General features: G+C 34.3%; 1 pseudogene; it reads left to right on the forward strand.

Annotated features, from left to right (window-relative positions):
* The first annotated feature begins 8,880 nt into the window (after window positions 1-8,880).
* The window catches only part of LOC113888744, a 36,229-nt pseudogene continuing 24,620 nt past the window's right edge, over window positions 8,881-20,489 (forward strand).

Genomic DNA, 20,489 nt, shown 5'->3' on the forward strand with positions numbered 1-20,489 from the left:
TTGCTATCAGATAGTTTTTTCTTTTAGTGTTACCAAAGTATCATTTCTTTGTTCAACAATATTAATGATTCTTTAAGATCATGTAATATCTTCTGAATATCTAAGAAATGTCTTTTTTTTCTTTCTTTCTTTTTTTTTTACAGTTGTCTTGCTCAAATCAGGATTGAAATAAGAGCTCTTCTACATTCTGTTTGATTGATAAGTCTTGTAATCTTTTGCAGTCAGTAACTATTCCCTGTCCCTCTGTTTTTTTGTTTCTGATTTACTTGGTGAAGGACCTGGGTGACATTTTACAGAATGTTGCAGCATAGATTAAGATAACTATATCCTGGGGTCTTTTAACTTGCAGGTATACTTTCAAATTTTTTATAGACTGATGGAGCTTGAGGCTTGATTAGATTTTTTTTTTTAATTATCAGAATATTTCATAGGTGGTGCTGGGTCTCTGTTTTGCATTACTTAAAATTGTCGAGTTGAAGTGGTCCATCTTCTTTCACCTAATCACTTAGCAATATTTCATGACATTGCTTAGATCCATTATTTCTTAAAAATGTGTGAAATAATGAGTTTTCTAATTTTCTCATTCTTTTTACTTCTATTAGTTGTGACTCTTTTATAAGGAAAAACTTGTCTGCATCAACTATTCATAGGCTAAATTTTACAATGAATTAGGTTCAGAACATACCCAGTCTTTTTACCCTTTCTTAATAAAGGTCGAATATTTAGCTTGTTCCCTTCTTGAAAATGGATGCTTACTTGCACATATAATTATTTATTATTTGGTGGGATGGTGGCATATTTACTTATATAAGGATTATACAGTCTTAGAGCATCTGATGAAATGTGACAAGATAAAAGAAAATGATTATATCACAATTAGTAAGACCAACTTCCAGAATAGGTGTAGTGAATGGATTCTGGAAGCAGGCAGAAACTGGATTTACATGTTAGCTTTGTCACTCACTGGCTTCATGATATGAAGTTACCTAACTTAAAAAAAAAAAGTATTTATGGCTGTGCTGTATCTTCATGCTGCACAAACTACTCTCTAGTTGTGTGTGGGCTTCTCACTGCGGTGGCTTCTCCTGTTGCAGAACACGGGCTCTGGTGCACATGGGTTTCAGTAGTAGTGACATGTGGGCACAGGAGTTGCAGCTCCAGGGCTGTAGAGCACAGGCTTAATTATTGTGGCACATGGGGTTAGTTCTGCAGCATGTGAGATCTTCCCAGACCAGGGATTGAACCAATGTCTCCTGCCGTGGCAGGCAGATTCTTCACCACTGAGCCACCAGGGAAGCCCCAGTTACCTAACTTTTTATGTCCCAGTTTTCTATTTGTAAAATAGTAGTATTGGCGCCTACATCATAAGATTGTTTTGAGGGTTTAGATAATTCCTGTAATTAGCACAGTGCCTGTATTAATGCAGTGTAATTAGTTTAGGTAAGCAGTGTAATGTGGATGAATGAATCCTAGTTACTATCAAAAATATATTCTTTATCTTTAAAATTTTTATGCCTTTCCTCTTTTTGATGTTTAAAGTACTTCATAATTAATTTTATCTAATGACTATGATCTACTTAAGATCTAAATTAACCTATTATAACCCATTACCAAATTTAATATAAAATGTTCCTAGGAGATAAGAACATTTTACAAGTATCTTTATAATATACAACATGATATATTTCTAAAACCGTGTAGAAATCAGTGGGTCTAAACTTGTGAGAAAGGGATGTCATTATCTAAATTATCCCTTCATTCTTTTCTCTGTGTTTTAAAAAGAACACCTGTTTTTAACTTTACTTTAAAAAGGATAAACATTCATTGATCAGACATCTGTATCATGATTCCTTTATTATTTTGAATAATCATAGGGTCTCCCCCATAATTAAACAATCTCAACATCTAGAGCATTTATGTGTCACAGTTCTTCCTGTCCTTAAATAGTACCCTTCATTTAGTTGAAGAAGATTGAGGATTATTATTTATGTTTGAAGAGCGATGCTTCCCTTTCAGACTTCTTTCCTTTCCAATTTTAGGTTTTGGATTTAAACATTGTTAATTTACAGGAAGCAACTCTGAATTTATTGTAACTCTGTCATTTTGAGTTTCCCTATAGGTTTGGAGGGGCATCCCTTGTTGTGCTAACGGTGAGGAGCCTGCCTGCCAGTGCAGGAGATGTAGGTTTGATCTCTGTGTTGGGAAGATCCCCTGGAAGAGGGCATGGCAACCCACTCCAGTATTCTTGCCTGGAGAATCCCCATGGACAGAGGAGCCTGTCAGGCTACAGTCCATAGGGTTGCAAAGAGTCACACATGCCTGAGCAAATTAGCACACATAGGTTTGGAGGTAATTGCAAGGATTGACCTCCCAACTTAAATAACTTTATGAGTACCTGGGGCTTAAGCTTTTCCTTCTTCACTGCTCTTAAATGAATAAGCCATAAACTGTTTTTAAAGCCATTGTTAGCTGTGTTATTCTGTGTAGGACTTAGGAAGATTGGAAAAATATATGAGGAAGTATAAAATATTGGTGCTGAGAAATTCTAATTAAAAATGTGCATTTCAATAAATATTTTTCTGTAACTTTTTGGTGACTATATTATAAATTCACACAGACTTATAAGTGACATAGAATTTCAGAAATTCCTCTGTGCTGAAGTTTTTAAAAATATCTTTAAAATAACATCTTGGTGAGACTATCTAGATGACTTTACACCAAACTTCATAATTTCTTTTAATCTAGTGGAGCTATGGAACAGGCATGATGGGAAGAAGGACTTAGGTGTATATCCCAGTTTGCCAGTGTGAAGAATAAGCATCAAGAAAAAACATATAGCATAAGGCTTAGAAATGTCAGAGCACTTTTCTTTGGTTCACATGTGTTGTACATAACTGCTAGCAGGGAGAAAGATGTTTCTGAAAGTGCTCTTAAGATTTTTAAACTTTTAAATTAGAGAAATGCAAATCAAAACTATAATGATGTATCACCTCACACCAGTCAGAACGACCATCATCAAAGAATCTACAAATAGTAATTGCTGGAGCGGGTGTGGGGAAAAGGGAACACTACTGAGCTGTTGGTGGGAACTGTAAACTGATAACAGCCATAATGGAGAAGAGTATGGAGACTCTTAAAAAAACTAGGAATTAATCTATTATACCATAATGACCCAGAAACCCTACTACTAGGCATATACCCTGAGAAAACCAGATTCTAAGAGACACATGTACCCCAATATTCATTGCAGCACTATTTACAGTAGCAGGACATGGAAGCAACCTAGATATACGTTAAGAGATGAATGCATAACGAAAGGATGGAGTACATACATACAGTGCAATATACTCAGCCATAAAAAGGGACAGATTTGAGTCAGTGGTAGTGAGCTGGATGAACCTAGAGCCTGTTAAGTAAAAAGTGAAGGAAGTCAGAGAAAAATGAATATTGTGTATTAATCCATGTATATGGAATCTAGAAAAATTGGTACTGATGGACATATTTGTGGGGAAGGAATGGAGACAGAGATGTGGAGAACTTGTGGACACAGCAGGGGAAGGAGAGAGTGGGATGAATTGAACAAGCAGCATTGCACTGACATACATACACCATTATGTGTAAAACAGATAGCAAGTGGGAAGTTATTATATGATGGCAAGAGCCCAGGCTGATGCTCTGTGATGACCTAGAAGGTGGGATGTGGGGAGGAGAGGGTGGCTCTAGAAGAGTGTTGGCTTCTGGATTTTGTCTTGTATTAGGAAATCTATCCTACACAACTATTATGAGATTCTTCCTTAGTATTTTTTCTAATATTAGAAATTTATTGTCTCTGGAGGCTGAAGTTCAGAATCACTTGTCAACAGGGCCAGTGTTCCCTTTGTTTGCCTGTGGGGGGAGAACCCCTCTTTGTCCCTAGCTTTGATGGTTGCTGGGGAGTCTTCAGTGTTTCCTTGGCTTGTAGCTGCAACATTTTCAGCATCTGACTCTGTCCTTCATATGGTGTTCTCTCCTTGTGTGTCTGTCTTCGAATAGTCCTTCGCTCTTTTTACTAGAGCATCAGCCTTGATGGATTAAGAGCAGTCTATTCTAGCATGACTTCATCTTAATTATATCTGCAAAGATCTTGTTTTCCAGATGAGGCCACATTCTCTGAGGTGCTAGGGACTTAGGACTTCAACTATCTTTGTGGAGGAGACTGACATTTCTGATTTCATAATTTTCTTTCTCAGCACCATTTTAGAGTCATTTTCATCTCACTTAGTTTTTATGTGACCCTAGGCATATTATATTCTGAAATCTTTAGTGTCTTTATTCATAAAATGTGCCAATTCTAGAGACTAGGATTTAAAAAAAAGTTAAACTATAAAGCACGTACAACTAAAAACATGTACAAGACATGTAGGACAATTTTGGCACTTGTCAGGTCTTACTGAATGAAGTCTTCCTTTCCATTTTTTTTCCCCTAAATGCCATTTTACTTAGAAGGCCCATTTAGTTCTGTATTTAATTTTGACCAATTTAAAAGTCATCCTTATTCTGATAGTTTACAGTCTTAAGTGCATATTACTGTGTAATTAATTACAAGGTTATGCAAAGTTTCTTACTGATGAATCAGTGGCTCGGAAAATTGTTTTAATTTTATACTTTTCATTTGGCTTTTTAACATGCCATTAACAAAACTAAAACTGCACATTGTTTTGAGGATTTAGTCGCATGAATTTATATTTTTAGGGCATATACTTTTGCTTTTTATTTTCCAAATGTTATCATAAATAAAGTTTTATATTGGTTGCTTTATTTGTGTCAGTAAAACCAAAGTGTAATTGTTTAACGGCTGGCTGCTCTAGAGGGTAACAATAATGAGCATTTATCATAAATGAGCACTTTTGTGGCCTAGTCCATAGATTATTGTTTCAAGTTTTACTGTGAACCAGTATCCATCTTAAAACTATATCTGTCCTAAATCTTCTAAGTCATTTTAAAAGTTGTCATCTGATCATGGCTATGTGTACCACTAATGGGTGTGCAGCTTTATTAATTTTATTTCCTTGTTTTCAGTTTTGTTTTCTTGAGTAGATATTTTTGGTTTTAATTTCTTACTGTTCCATAGATGTGTACATTTTATTACATTATCGAGATTGTAAAATAATCTATGTAAGAGTTAATTTTATTTTCTAATTTTGTAACCATGAAGAACCTGCTACTGTGGGTATCTAGTAGGCATTCAACAAATCCTTAATGATGAGTGAAATGCTTAAATTTGACAGTATACATATTTATATGCAAATTAATTATCCTTATTGAAATCTTACTAAGAGGTACTGTGGTATGTAGTCTTATATTTTTAAAGTTGCTGAAAGTAAGTGCCATTTCTTCAGTAACTCATTTCTAAATAGCATTTGAATTACAGGTTTTCCACAGTGACGTTATATGTATTTTTAAAGGTGCTGAATGGCATTGATTTCACTGTGTGTAACTGCATATTTATGTTCAGAGAAAATCTAAGTGCTCTAATAGGCAGTAAGAATTTTTGAGATATGAATTAAATCACTTGTTCTCTTTGGTGCTATAATGGCTGAAAAATGTTTAAGGGCTCATACATCCTCTCTCTAATCTCCTTGTTCCAAATATTTTACATTTGTTAACAACAGTTAAATGTTAGGATAATTGCTTGATAGAACTAACATACTTTGAAGTCAGATCGCTATGATACCTATAGAATTTTGTAGTTACAACCTCTGTTAAAACTGTTTTTGTTTTAATTTTTTTTGTGACATCCAAGTCTGATTGTTAATAGTATTCCATTGTGAACTCTGGCCCAGTCAGAATAGTATTCCTTTGTGAACTCTGGCGCCCAGTCAGATACAGGTACAATGATTCCATCATCTAACTCTGATATGAAGACTTAAACATTGTTAATTTTCTTCTTTTTCTTTTCTTAAACATTTTCTGGTGCTTCTTTGTTGATATTTCCTCATAAATCAATTTAACCTGAAAGGAAGTGAGGCATACAGAGAGGCACCATATGTACTGAGTATCCCAGGAAATGACATTTGGAGTAGATACTGATTACTTATCTGAAAGATTGTGTGACTTTACTATTGTAGATTAATTTTACTAGTTTTTTGTTGTTGTTTGTGTTTTCTCATGTTGACAGGGTTGCTTTAGACACTCTTGCTGCATTGCTAAAATCAAGTAAGTTTTTAAATACAGAAATACTAGATACTGTTTTTCTGAGTATTCTAACTGCTATTTTAAAGAAACTGGAAATGTAGATTTAGTTAACAGTTATAAAGCTTGTTCGTAATAATTTAACGTCAAAGTTGATTTTATCTTTAGAGCAGTTGATTGATGTATAACTAATATCATTTATGTTTATTGAGCTCTAACTTGTTTATCAGTATATTATATATAATTTCTTCAAGTATATTAACTTCCTTTCTCTAAATTACTTATATAAACATAAAGCCTTGTTAATAGGGGAAAGTAACATGTAAATATACTATAGTATCATTTTGAAAAAGTGACCCATAACATGGCCTTGAGAACATTTAATATGAAGAATATCTTTGACAACTACTATCTCTATAAAATGTATGATTTTCAATTAGAACCTCCTTATTAGAAATTTTATTTCTACCATAAATTCAGATTTGTAACATTAAAGTGGCTTAATGTAAATTTAGAGTTTATTGAATGCATTTAGAAACTAAAACATTGTTTTTTTAATCTTTGAAATTGAAGTGTTGGAGGAAATGTGTCATATGTTGCTTTTGGAGAGTAACCATCTACATTATGTGGATCTGTCTCTCTGTGATACCCAGTATCTATATTTTAAATATTAAATTTTCTTAGCACTCCCATTCTCACTGGTTGATTAAATTAACATTGTATTTAACCATGATAACATTCAATCCTAAAGATCTATGTTGATGGCTTTTGATGTTATTTTTTCCCCAAAACTGTCTATCAAGGGTGAGACCACTTGCCCTTAAGTTTGAATTATGAGAAGAATAGTAACAAATGATTAATTGATTGAAAATCTGATATTTGATAATGATTTGTTAAATTAAAAAATAACCTTAGGTATTAGTATTATAGCTGCTATATTCAGTTGACAGTTCTGTCCTTTAAATGTTTAGTATTCAATTAGATTAGCTGTATAGCTTTGTTTTCATATATGATGTGATAAAACTGTAGACCAAGATTAGGATACTTGGATTAATTTCAGAAATATCTGTAGCCTTGCTTTGATGTGTCCACCCTGCCTTTGTTGTTCAAGGTGTTTAAACATTAATTTTTAAATTAATATAGGTGTATATTTTTGATTTAGAGTAGATTAAAATAGCCATTAAGCTAAATTTTTATTAAAGCTTATTACTAATTTGTAGAATCACTAATGACAAAGTCACTAATTCTAAGTCAGGAAAAACTAAAAACATGAGTTTCAAGGATTTATAGAAATCAGTAACCTAAAATGATTGAAATGCTGATATCTTCAGTTTTAAATAATAATCTTTCTTTTACTTCCCTCCCTTTTTCTCCTTCAGAGGAGGATGGTAGGCAAACATATCTGGTAAAACGTAACTGACAAGTAGAATGACTCTGGATTGCAGATAGCTGTGTACTAAGGGTCACTCACTGTGTGTTATGGACAGGTTTCTTATTTAATCTTCAATGAAGAACTTAAATATTTCTCATAAATACCATTTAGGCTTTTGGGAATTCCACTGGAAACACAGTTTGTGATAGGAGTTTCAGTAAGTGTAATGTTTTTTTAAGAGAATCATTCTTTTAAGACATTATGATAGTAATATCTTTTAAGTATTGTTGGTGATACTAAAAAGCTAGTAAGCTAAAGGCTTATATATTCCAACTAGTGTAAACAAAAATTATATATATATATATATATATTTGTTTAAAAGACATGAAACTATTATTAGTTAAAACTATTTGAACTTTTTATAGATCGCCACCCAGCACCACTTGGGTGCTCCAATGATAAGAGTGCAAGAGAATGTGCAATACCAACTCACCTGAGGTTGTTTGGTTAGAAATACCAGTCTCTTCCTCATCTATATTTACCTACAAAATGCCAGGCTCATGGCATGAACATTAAGATAATGCAGCAGTAAGGCTGTGCTGCTTTTAGTTGCCTGCAGTACTAGTTTTAAATGTGCTAATACACACCTAAAACATAGGTAAAGACACTGAGATCAACAAACTTCTTAATGCCGTCTTAGACATTATGTTCTGATATTAGAGAACTGAGAGAAACTCATGGGGTAGGAGGGGTGCTTTCTTATGTGAAAGGTCTTTAGTACCTCTATTGTATGTTTGGAAGAGCTACTTTGCTTTGCCTGATAGCCACACCTTAGCAAACTAGCTCTTCCAGACACAAAAATAAATAGAATGTTCTAACATACAAAGTTAATTTTACACAAATATTGTAATGGAAGTTGCAATAATGATAGTGGCTTTTAAGAAAATCAGAGTCACAACTAGTAAGTTAAAGGCTTATATATTCCTTTTGGTGTAATCAAAGTTAGTATATTAATAGGTTTTAAAATATATGAAAGTTTCATTAGTATTAACATTTGGAAAGATACAACCTTAATTGTATTAAAGATATTTTGATATTATTTACCTCAAAACAATAGATAGGCAGATTTCTAGAAAATTATACTTTGTTATCTGGAACTTGTCATATTTATTTTGTAGCTAAAAATATTGAAATATGTGGTTGCCAAAGTTTTTCTTGGAAAAAAGGAATTATAAGAATTCATTACAATATTATGGTTATGTTTTCAATTTGACTTTACGATGTCTTTTATTATTTTAAAAATATTCTTTTTCAATTTTCTTTTGTTAAAGAAAACTAATGCCAGGAGAGCTGTAGACAGAGGATATGTCCAAGTCCTTTTAACAATTTATGTAGATTGGCACCGCCATGATAATCGGCATAGAAACATGCTCATTCGAAAAGGAATTTTACAGAGTTTAAAAAGTGTTACAAACATCAAGTTGGGAAGAAAAGCATTTATTGATGCCAATGGGATGAAAATTCTTTATAACACTTCTCAAGTAAGTTTTTAATTTCCTTCCTGTTATTATGATTATCTATTAATGATAGGATTTGGTTCTTAAGAAAACTTACTGTTTCTAAAAGTACAATATGATAAATATATTTAAAAAATTTGAAAACCAAAAGGCACAATCATTTCTCACATGTGACCTTAGACTAAGTTCGAGAAAGTACTTAGTGTCTATCTCTGCAAGATGAGATTTTTTTTCCCCTCATAGGTAGAAGGAAGATGTATAAATTTCTTCCCTGGGCAGGAATGGATTCCATATAGCCACATTTTCTAAGGTGTGCTGTTATCTATACTCAGTTTTGTATGTTCCTTTCATAAATATTCATTAATCCTTTATGACCAGTAAGGGAGGTATGTTATTTGTGAGTGTTCTCTGTGTCTTTGTTCTGGAGAGAATATTTTCAAATAATGAAGGTACAAAAGTGAAACTTGGAGTTAGGGATTCTGGTTCTGCCAGCCATCGTACACATAAACCCTCTCAACGGTATTCTAGCATCTGTAGAAGGCTCTCGATGATGGGGAGTGGGGATGTTGCAAAGTTACCCTTTTATTTTTACAAGACTCTAGTTATTAGAATGAAATCTGTCTTCTTGAAAATTCCAGCCAACATCTTGATTGTGCCCTCTTGGTCTTACACACGACAACTAATCTTTTGTGGGAGTAGTTAAGATATGTGAATACACATTTTATGTTAACTCAGCTTTTTCTATTGTAGATCAATCATATGCACTTATTTTTACTGTTCCTAAAATAGACAGTATATGAGGAGAGATTGGGTGATGGTTTATGCCATTTCACACTTCTGAGTCTTAGTTTCTCAGCTATTGACAGGTCAGATGTGAAGATTTCTGTTGAAAATCGCACAGGTTATCAAAGTGCCATTTAAAGCCATCTAAGTGTCAATTGTCAATAATAACAGTGTTAAATGAAATACTTTCAAATGTCCTATTCAAGAGCCCTTCTTAAGATTAGATAACAGGATAGTAAATTAAATTCTTAAAACTTAAAATTGTGATATTCAGGCTATTCTTTTCTAAGTCGAACAGCTAATTTATTAGAGGTGCTATTGCATGATAACTTATAGAATTCTGAGAAAGGCTCACTAAATGCACATTCCTTTTTATTTCTTACATCTTTCTTTATGAGTTTTTCTTCTTTTTTATTTTCCATTAAATTTTTATTTTATGCCCTAGGCTTGCTGAAATGCTCCCTAAGTCACTCATAGGTATTAGTGCTTTGGTGAGTTCTGGAACCAAACATGGTACTGATTTCTGCTAAGTTAGGATGTGTGAGGAAAATTGCTGCCAAATTTGCCATATGAGGTTCTTACAAAGAGATATTTCAGATTAGTCAAAGCTACTTTATAATTATGTTAAAAATATTAGGTTTTGTGATATGTGCCTTTTGAAAATTATTAACACATTATTTTCTGAAGTAGTATAAACTTGTTTCACTTATTCACCAAAGGCACATTATCTTTTTTTTTTTCTTTTCTTATAAAACAGGAATGTTTGGCAGTAAGGACCCTTGATCCTCTTGTCAACACCTCCAGTCTGATAATGAGGAAATGCTTTCCTAAAAATCGCCTGCCACTCCCAACGATTAAAAGTTCTTTCCATTTCCAGTTACCTGTTATTCCTGTGACTGGACCTGTGGCCCAGCTCTACAGTTTACCTCCTGAAGGTAGGACCACATGGTTCTTGCTGGCTTCTGGTGGTTGTTGGAATTGTGTGACTTTATCTATTTTTGCTTTTGTTCATCTCCCTAGCAAAAGAAGGCTTTAATGAACATGATATGCTTTCAGATTACTTTTTAGTTAATAAATATTTCTTCAAATATAAGAAATTACAGTTGAGTGATTAAGGGAAAGAATGTGGGATATGCTACATATGTGTAAATGTGAATTGTGAAGAACTGTCAGCACCATGTAGAAACAATATTTGATAGCTTATATAAATTTTCAAAATATAAGAATGTATAAACATTCTTATAAATGTTTAGGTAATTATATTTGAGCTTACATTTGTAGCTTTTTAATGAACTTCATTTTTAAAAGTTAAAATGCCTAATCACTAAACCAGTTACAGTTTTATGTTCAACAAAACTTGCACCATTACTTCAGTTCAGTTCAGTTCAGTTGCTCAGTTGTGTCCGACTCTGCAACCCCGTGAACCACAGCACGCCAGGCCTCCCTGTCCATCACCAACTCCCGGAGTTTACCCAAACTCATGTCCATTGAGTTGGTGATGCCATCTAACCATCTTATCCTCTGTCGTCCCCTTCTCCTCCTGCATTCAATCTTTCTCAACATCAGGCTCTTTTCAAATGAGTCAGCTCTTCACATCAGGTGGCCAAAGTATTGGAGTTTCAGCTTCAACATCAGTCCTTCCAATGTATACCCAGGACTGATTTCCTTTAGGATGGACTGGTTGAATCTCCCTGCAGTCCAAGGGACTCTCAAGAGTCTTCTCCAACGTCACAGTTCAAAAGCATCAGTTGTTCTGCACTCAGCTTTCTTTACCTGATAGAAAATACAAAATTATCGTAAATTGAATCTTTGTCATTTTGGTACAATGCTGTGTACATAGCAAAGGAAGTAAGAGTTTACTTCCTTTTGTATGTTTTGTGAGGACAAAAAAGCAGAATTTTTTTGATAAGAGCTAGCAAATTAAAAAGAGAAAGTAATCTAGGCTATTAAGATTTCTACAGTATTTCCTCATTAGTTGATCACTTTAAAAAAAATAAAAGATCTTTTATTTATAATTGAGAGCAATTCTTTGAAGTAAGTGATTTAAGATAATTTTTAAGTAAATTTAATTAGTTTCTTATCATTGATATATCGCAGAGTATAGTCTTACGATTTCATTTCTAAAGTAGTTATTAAAATAGTTTAGTCTACACACACTGTCAAAATGGATTATTTACAAACTTTGTTTAAAAGGTATGTCTAAGACTAAGTCTGGGACTTGATTAAAGATAGCTAAGTGAAAGTAGTGATCTAATTCCATTCCATTCTTATTCCATTTAAAATTACCAACATACTTTATAAATAGAGGGGAAAAAAACTGTACTGAATCTGAAAACTAGATAAAAGGAGCATTCTCATGGAATAAACAGGATGTGCAACAAACACGGTGGAGAAAAGAATAGATTAAAGAGTGTCAGCTCTAATTCACTCTTCTATGAAATGCAGTTTCTCTGGCTTTGGATTGAGGGCCAGATTGATGTATCACTGAACTAGAGATGATTACTTATATCAACTAACAAGCCTTCAGGAAGAAGATGTGAGAGAAAGATTCTAATGACACTTGCATAGACATATGGATAACACAATTTTTCTCCTCTTCATCACTTTCTCACATATCAGGCTTCATTACATTTATCAGTTTTCATTATTTTTTATCTTTCTCAGTTAGACTGTAAATTCCATGAAGATAAAACTGTTTTTTTTCCTTCATTTTATCCTCAGCATCCATTAGATTGCATGAGACACAGTGAATGTGCGTTTAACATTTGTTAGTGAATGAATTGAACTGGCCACAAGACTTATTCTCTTGAACATTTAATGCCAAAAGATAGTGAAGCAGCCTCCTTGGAGATTTGAAGGAAAAGAGTTCTTAGATTTCTGAACCCTTATTAGTTGCCACTCGTATGTAAAGGTAACATATTCTTAGATATGCAAGGGTACAGAAGCATATTGCCCAGGTCCCCTTTCAAGGATACAGGAGCATATTGCCCAGGTCCCCTTCCTGAAGTAATTACATGAAATATTACTCCAGCCAGGCTAGTGATGAATTAAGAAATCAGGTGTGCAGAGACATGGTAGTAGAGTAATTGTATTTAACATTACCAATTGTTAAATTATGTATTGTTAAATAGTTGTTATACTGTTATTTTGAAATATATTAACTAATTTTTTTAATTAACTAATTTTTGATGAAAGATAATATATGGCTGTCACAAACTGGGTCTTTTAATAATATATATTCATATATTTATCAATATTATAATATTGCTATATTTATAAAATGGTAATTATAGAAATAGTGGCCCAAATATGTGTTTTAAAATGTAAAAGTAACATCTAGAACAGAGATCTATAGACTAGAATCTACTGAACCATAGGAATCCATGGTTCTTAGTCTCTAGACTAAGTCCAGTTCTGGACTAAGTTCCTAGTTGAGAGACTAAGAACCCTTTGAAATTCTACATAAAATTATGTATATGTTTTTCTTGGAAAACATTCTTGAAGTGCTGCTATAGAAAAGCAGGAAAACTTCAAAGATGTACAAAATCCTGAGAATGCTGAATGCAAAGCAAGAACAAGCAAATCAGTTTCAGTAATAAGATACCTAAATGAATAAAATACTCCCAGTAAAAAAAGAGACTCTCTGATTGGGTTAAAAACAAAATCTAAGTAGCTGATAGATCTGGAAACTCTTGAAATAGTAAGACTGAACTCTTAAACAGATTGGCAACTGTATATCTGTTATTCCCAGCTCAAAACAGGTGAGGAAGACATTACTACCCTACAATATGTACATACAAAACAATATGGTTAAAACAAGATAGTAAAGATGATTTTATGCAAAGTAGATAATAACATGTGCCAAATACTAAAACAAAGGTAGATGAAGCTATAATTATTTAAATAATAAAGATAAATTGATAGAAACACAGCATTAGTGAGTGATTTTAATGTCTTAAGTTCTTGGTAAGTTATATAGAGGAGAGCCAGTCAATGTAAGTGGATGCTAAAGATACCTCCTGTTAATACATTTGAAAATATATTTGAAATGGACAATATTTATGGAAATATAAATAACTAAAATTGACTTGGGCTTCCCTGATAGCTCAGTTGGTAGAGAATCTGCCTGCAATTCAGGAGACCCTGGTTTGATTCCTGGGTCGGGAAGACCCTCTGGAGAAGGTATAGGCTACCCACTCCAGTGTTCTTGGGCTTCCCTTGTGGCTCAGCTGGTAAAGAATCCGCCTGCAATGTGGGAGACCTGGGTTCGATTTCTGGGTTGGGAAGATCCCCTGGAGAAGGGAAAGGCTACCCACTCCAGTATTCTGGCCTGGAGAATTCCATTGACTGTGTAGTCTATGGGGTTGCAAAGAGCTGGACACTACTGAGCGACTTTCACTCAAAATTGACTTACATAGTAGAAAACCTGCAATCAAGAGTATGCAATCAAGTTGTCTTCAGTGAAGACATCAAACAGTAGGTTATTTCTCTCAACTTTCAAGAAATTTTCCTATACTTGATTTTCCAGAGCATGGGAAATAAAGAAAAGCTTAGAAACTCGTATGATGCTGAAATCAAAACCTGAAACAATTTACAGATCATTGTCACTAATGAAGATAAATATAAAAATCTAAAAATATTAGCAAATTGAATTGAGCAGCATTTTCAGATTTAAGACACTTTGACAACATAAGGATTATTTTAGAAAGTAAGTTTATTGTAATATTAAGACTTTAATGAAAATTTATCAATATATCAAAGAAAGAAAAACAGTGATTATCTTAATAAATACCATGAAAGGGGTTGATAAAAATTATTATTAGTTCCAGATTAAATTTCTTAATGAATCAAGGAATATTTTCCAAGCTGGCTGTGTATTATCTAACTCAGATCAGTAACCAACATCACAAATAGTTATGAAGTGTTAGAGGAAGCCTCTCTCGACCTTTATTCGTTAACATTGTTTTGAAAGCTCTAGTGAGATCAGTAAGACAGGGAAAGGAAAGATACTAATCATTAAAAGAGTGAGATAAAGTTATATCAGTGTCTGTGGAGGATGTTGCTGTTTATGCAGAAAATTGAAGCAAATCAATTATAAAGTGTATCTTAGACCAAATAAAAGTTCAGTGACGTACTATTTACAAGATAAGTGAATAAAATTCACTAGCTTTCCTTTGGGTGCATGTGTATGTTTATTTGTGTATGAATTTGATAGACATAGGCACACAATAACCATTAGAAAACACAAAGGGAAAGATCACATTTTTAAGAGCAATAGGACCAACAAAATAAATCCTATTGGAATATACATTCCAAAACCTTATGGAAAGTGCTGACTCATACTTTTAAATTATTATATTATACAGATATTGTATAATTTATCTAACTGGTTTCCTATTGATAGCCATTTTAGTTTTTTTTCCCCTGTATCTTTGTCTTTACTATAAATGAGCCAAGAACATTTTGAAAATTAACAAGGATGATTTATATTCCCTGCTTTTAGTTGTGAGATTAAGTTATTAATGTAATAATTGATTTTTAGTGTTGATGGTATAAAAGTAGATCATTGGAATAGAAAAAAAGGTCTTAGATACTCTAAGCTATATGGCATTTCACATCTGGAGTATGAAACCAAAGGAAAATACCTATAAAGGAAGATATTTGACAGGTTTGATTAAAAATTAAAAACATATTTTCTCTCTGATGCTGAACTGCATTTTTCCTTCTCCTATCCAAGGCTTGTCTTTCTTGTTTGCAGTAGGCTTTTCTGAATTCAGTTCCTTCTTTCTTCCTAACAATTCTTTTTCCAAATATCATTTCCTCTGTTTATCTAGAACTAACTGCTGTTAATACACTGACATAAATAGACTCAGTTACTATATGCAATATAAATAGTTTTTTCAGTCTTATTTCCCAAAGAATTTAGAGCAATTTGGTAACTGTATTAGTTGGGATAGACTGAGCTGCTGTTACCCAGTGACCCAGTATAGTACCCTCGTCACTCGAGCAACAGTAGTAATAACGGACATTTTTATAACATATACTCTTTTCCTGGCACATTACGTGTATTAACTCCTTTAACTCTCCCAACAACACTATGCATGGGTATCTCCATTTTATAGATGAGGATAGTGAAAGTGTAAGTGTTAGTCTTAGACAAAAATAACTTATGTAACTTGTTCAAGGTCATGTAGTTAGTAAATGGAGGAGTCAGGATTTGAATTGGGTATTCTGTCTCCAGAGCCCATTTGCTATATTGCCATGAATAGATTTTTTTTTCCTTCCACATATCCATTCAGAAGATGGGCTTGTCAGGTGATCCTGGACAGTAGGTATCTGTCCACCATGTCATCAAAGGAAAAAGATTCTGTTTCATCATCTCCTATGGTGTTTTCCTTATGTGCATGTGGAAAATGGTAATGAAAGAAGATGGAGGGCAGTTTCCTTTTTAAAGAATGTGACCTGGAGTTTGTATTGACAACTTTGCCTCACATACTGTTGGCCAAAATTTAATCATGACTGTAACTACTGTGAAGGGGGCTGGAATCTATAACCTCTAGCTAAAACTCAGAGGTTCAGGTACTAAATTGAAAGAGAGAACAGATACTTGGAGAGTGGAAAGGAGTTTATAATCTTCATGGTAATAAGTCACATTGGAAATAGAAGTAAAAAAGAGTCTAAAGAAGGTTACATCAGCAAGATGGAGGGGTAGAAGGTTCCAGTGCTCATCTTCCCTGCAAATACAGCAAAAACAATAAGTAGCAAATGAGAATATGATGTAAATAGGTAGCTCTGGATTAGAATGAACAAGCATCAGAAACCCCGTAGAGCACAAACCCAAGAATGGCCACACAGAAAAGTACAGGGAGCATTTTATTTCTATCACTTGATCTCCCAGTCCAGGGCAGTTTGGCATCAGGAAGGTTCTCCTCAGTAGAGTTTTTCCCATGGAGAGCAGAAGAATCCCAGTGAGCCTGACCACTGTGTATCTCTTATGTCCCTTACATTGGCAGGTGGCTTCTTTACCACTAGCACCATCAGTAACTGAACTTAAAGAAATGGAGATCTGGGAGTTATCTGAAAAAGAATTCAAAATGATTAAGGAAGCTCAGATAATTCAAGAGAAGACAGATAAACCGTTCAGTGAACTTAGGAAAACTATACATGAACAAAATGAGAATTTCAGTGAAGAGAAAGAAATCATAAAAAGAACAAAACAAATTCTGGACCTGAAGAATACACTGAATAATGCAGTAGAGAACTTCAGTATCAGGCTTAGTCAAGCAGAGGAAAGAATCTGTGAACTTGTAGACAAATCTCATGATATTATACAGGCAAAGGAAAAAAAGAAATTAGAAAGAAAAAGAGTGAAGAAGGCCTATGTGAATAATGGAACACCATTAAATGAAACAACATCTATGTAATGGGAGTCTCAGAAGAAGAAGAAGAGAGAGAAAGGGAGAGAAAACTTACTCTAAAATATAATAGCTGCAAACTTACCAAATCTGATGAAGGTATGGCTATCTAGGTGCATAAGCTCAAACATTCCCAAATAGATTCACCCCTAAGAGATCTTCACCAAGACATTACCATTAAGCTCTTAAAGATCGAAGGCAGAGGGAGGATTTTCAAAGCAGTTAGAGAAAAAATTAGAGATACCTTCTAGGTAACAAGGTACATGTGTGCCAAGCTGCTTTAGACTCTGTGCGACATGGACTGTAGGCTTCCAGGCTTCTCTAAGGGATTTTCCAGGCAAGAATACTAGAATGAGTTGCTGTGCCCTCCTCCACAGGGTCTTTCTGACGTAAGGCTTGAACCCACTCTTATGTCTCCTGCATTGGCAGGTGGGTTCTTTACTGCTAGCACCACCAGGTAACAAGGTACCTAGCTACAAGGTAATCCTGGTAAGCCTATTAGCAAACTTTTCAAGCAGAAGCTTTGCGTGCCAGGAGAGAGTAGGATGATATATTCAAATTGCTTGAAGAAAATAACTGTTAATAAAAAATACTTCACCTGTCAAATTTCCATCAGAAATGAAAGAGATATAAAGACTTCAGGAAAATAACAAAAGCTGAATGCCCACTCTGACCATTTTATTTAGCAAAGTACCAGATATTCTAGCTATAGCCATTAGGTTAGGGAAAAAAGAAAGAAAAGACATTTAATTCATAAAGGAAGAAATGAAATCATCTCTGTTTGCAGTGACATGATCTTATAAGAAGAAAACTGTAACATCTCTACCAAAAAACTGTTAGAACTAATAGATGAATTCAGTAAAGGTATAGGATACAAAATCAATATACAAATCATCATTGTATTCCTATGCACTAATAATGAACTATCTGAAAGAGAAATTAAGAAAGCAACCCCATTTACAGTAGCATCAAGACAATAAAGCATGTAAAAATAAGTTTTACCAAGGAATTGAAGACCTGTGTGCTGATTAATAAAATGTTGTTGAAAGTCGTTGAATTAGACACACACACAAATTGAAAGATATCCTGTGTTCTTGACTTGGAAGAATTAATATAAAAATGTTCATGCTGACCAAAGTTATCTTCATAATCAATATAACCCCATCAAAATTTCAGTGGCATTTTTCACAGAAATATAAATACTATCCTAAAATTTATATGAAGCCATAAAAGACCCAAATAGCCAAAGCAGTCTTGAGAAAGGAGGACAAAGTTGGAGGCATCACACTTCCTGATTTCAAGCTATTATGAGCTTGTTGTTCAGTCTCTCAGTCGTGTCCAACTGAAGCTTCAACTTCAGTGTCGGTCCTTCCAGTGAATATTCAGGATTAATTTTTTTTGGATTGATTGTAAGCTATTGGTAATCAAAATAGTACAGTACTCAAATAAAGCAGGCGTAAGAGCTGGAACAGAATAGACAGCCCGGTCATAAGCCCAAGCATAATACGGTCAACTAAGTTTTGATGAGGGTGCCAGCAACACACAGTGGGGAAAGGACAGTCTCCTTAATAAATTATGTTGGGAAAACTAGTATCCACATGCAAAAGAATGAAGCTGGACCCCTATTTTACACCAGCCACAAAATTGACTCGAAATGGGTAAACTGTATATATAAGACCTGAAACTATAAAACTCCTAGAAGAAAACTTACGGGAAAAGATCCTTGATGTAGTTGGTCTTAGCAGTGATTTCTTGGTTAAGATAACAAAACCATAGGCAACAGAAGCTAAAATAAACAAGTGGGACTGTATCAAACTAAAAAGATTCTGCACAGCAAAGGAGAATTTATTGAAAAGGCAGCCTATAGAATAGGAAAAGATATTTAGAAACTATATATCTAATGAAAGATTAATATAAAAAATACACAGAACTCATATAGCTGAATAGTACAAAGGGAGATAGTGCAATTAAAAATGGGCAAAAGACTTGAATAGACTTTTTCCCCAAAGAACGATGTACCATGGCCAGAAGATAATGAAAAGGTGCTGTCTACCAGTAATCATCAGGGAAGCACAAGAGAAACCCCCTCACACCTCTTAGAATGGCTATTATCAAAGAGACAAGAGACAGCAAATAGCAAGGATTGGAGAAAACAGAACCCTTGCACTCTGTTGGTAGGAATGTAACATGGTACATTATCTTAAAGAGATAAAAGCATACTCATGTTCATTTCAGCATTATTTACACTAGTCAACATATGTAAATAACCTTAATGTCTTTCCATGGATAAAAGAAAAGTGATTTGTATAGATGATTCAGCCAATAAAAAGAATAAATATCATTTGTGACAGCATGGATGAATCTGGAGGGCATTTATGCTAAGTGAAATGTGCAAGACACAGAAAGACAGATACTGTGTGGTATCACTTATACATGGAATCTTTGAATTAAGACAAAAAAAAACCAGTTTCAAAGAAACAGAATAGAATGTTGGATTCCAGGGGCTGGGAGAATGGTAAATGGGTGATAAGATCCAAGCGTATACATTTTTAGTGAGTTCTGAGGGTCTAACATATAGCATGGTTCAGTTCAGTTCAGTTCAGTTGCTCAGTTGTGTCCGACTCTTCGCGACACCACGGACTGCAGCACGCCAGGCCTCCCTTTCCATCATCAACCCCTGGTGTTTACTCAAACTCATCTCCATTGAGTTGGTGATGCCATCTAACCATCTCATCCTTTGTCATCCCCTTCTCCTCCTGCTCTCAATCTTTCCCAGCATCAGGGTCTTTTCCAATGAGTCAACTGTTCACATGAGGTGGCCAAAGTATTGGAGTTTCAGCTTTAACATCAGTCCTTCCAATGAACACTCAGGACTGATCTCCTTTAGGATGGTCTGGTTGGTTCTCCTTGGAGTTCAAGGGACTCTCCAGAATCTTCTCCAACACCACAGTTCAAAAGCATCAATCCTTTGGTGCTCAGCTTTCTTTATAGTCCAGCTCTCACATCCGTATGTGACTTCTGGAAAAGCCATAGCCTTGACTAGACAGACCTTTGTTGGCAAAGTAATGTCTCTGCTTTTGAATATGCTATCTATGTTGGTCATAACTTTCCTTCCAAGGAATAAGTGTCTTTTAATTTCATGGCTGCAGTCACCATCTGCAGTGATTTTGGAGCCCCCCAAAATAAAGTCTGACACTGTTTCCACTGTTTCCCCATCTGTTTGCCATGAAG

The sequence above is a fragment of the Bos indicus x Bos taurus genome, unplaced genomic scaffold (assembly GCF_003369695.1).
Source record: "Bos indicus x Bos taurus breed Angus x Brahman F1 hybrid unplaced genomic scaffold, Bos_hybrid_MaternalHap_v2.0 tig00001490_arrow_arrow_obj, whole genome shotgun sequence".
NCBI lineage: Eukaryota > Metazoa > Chordata > Mammalia > Artiodactyla > Bovidae > Bos > Bos indicus x Bos taurus.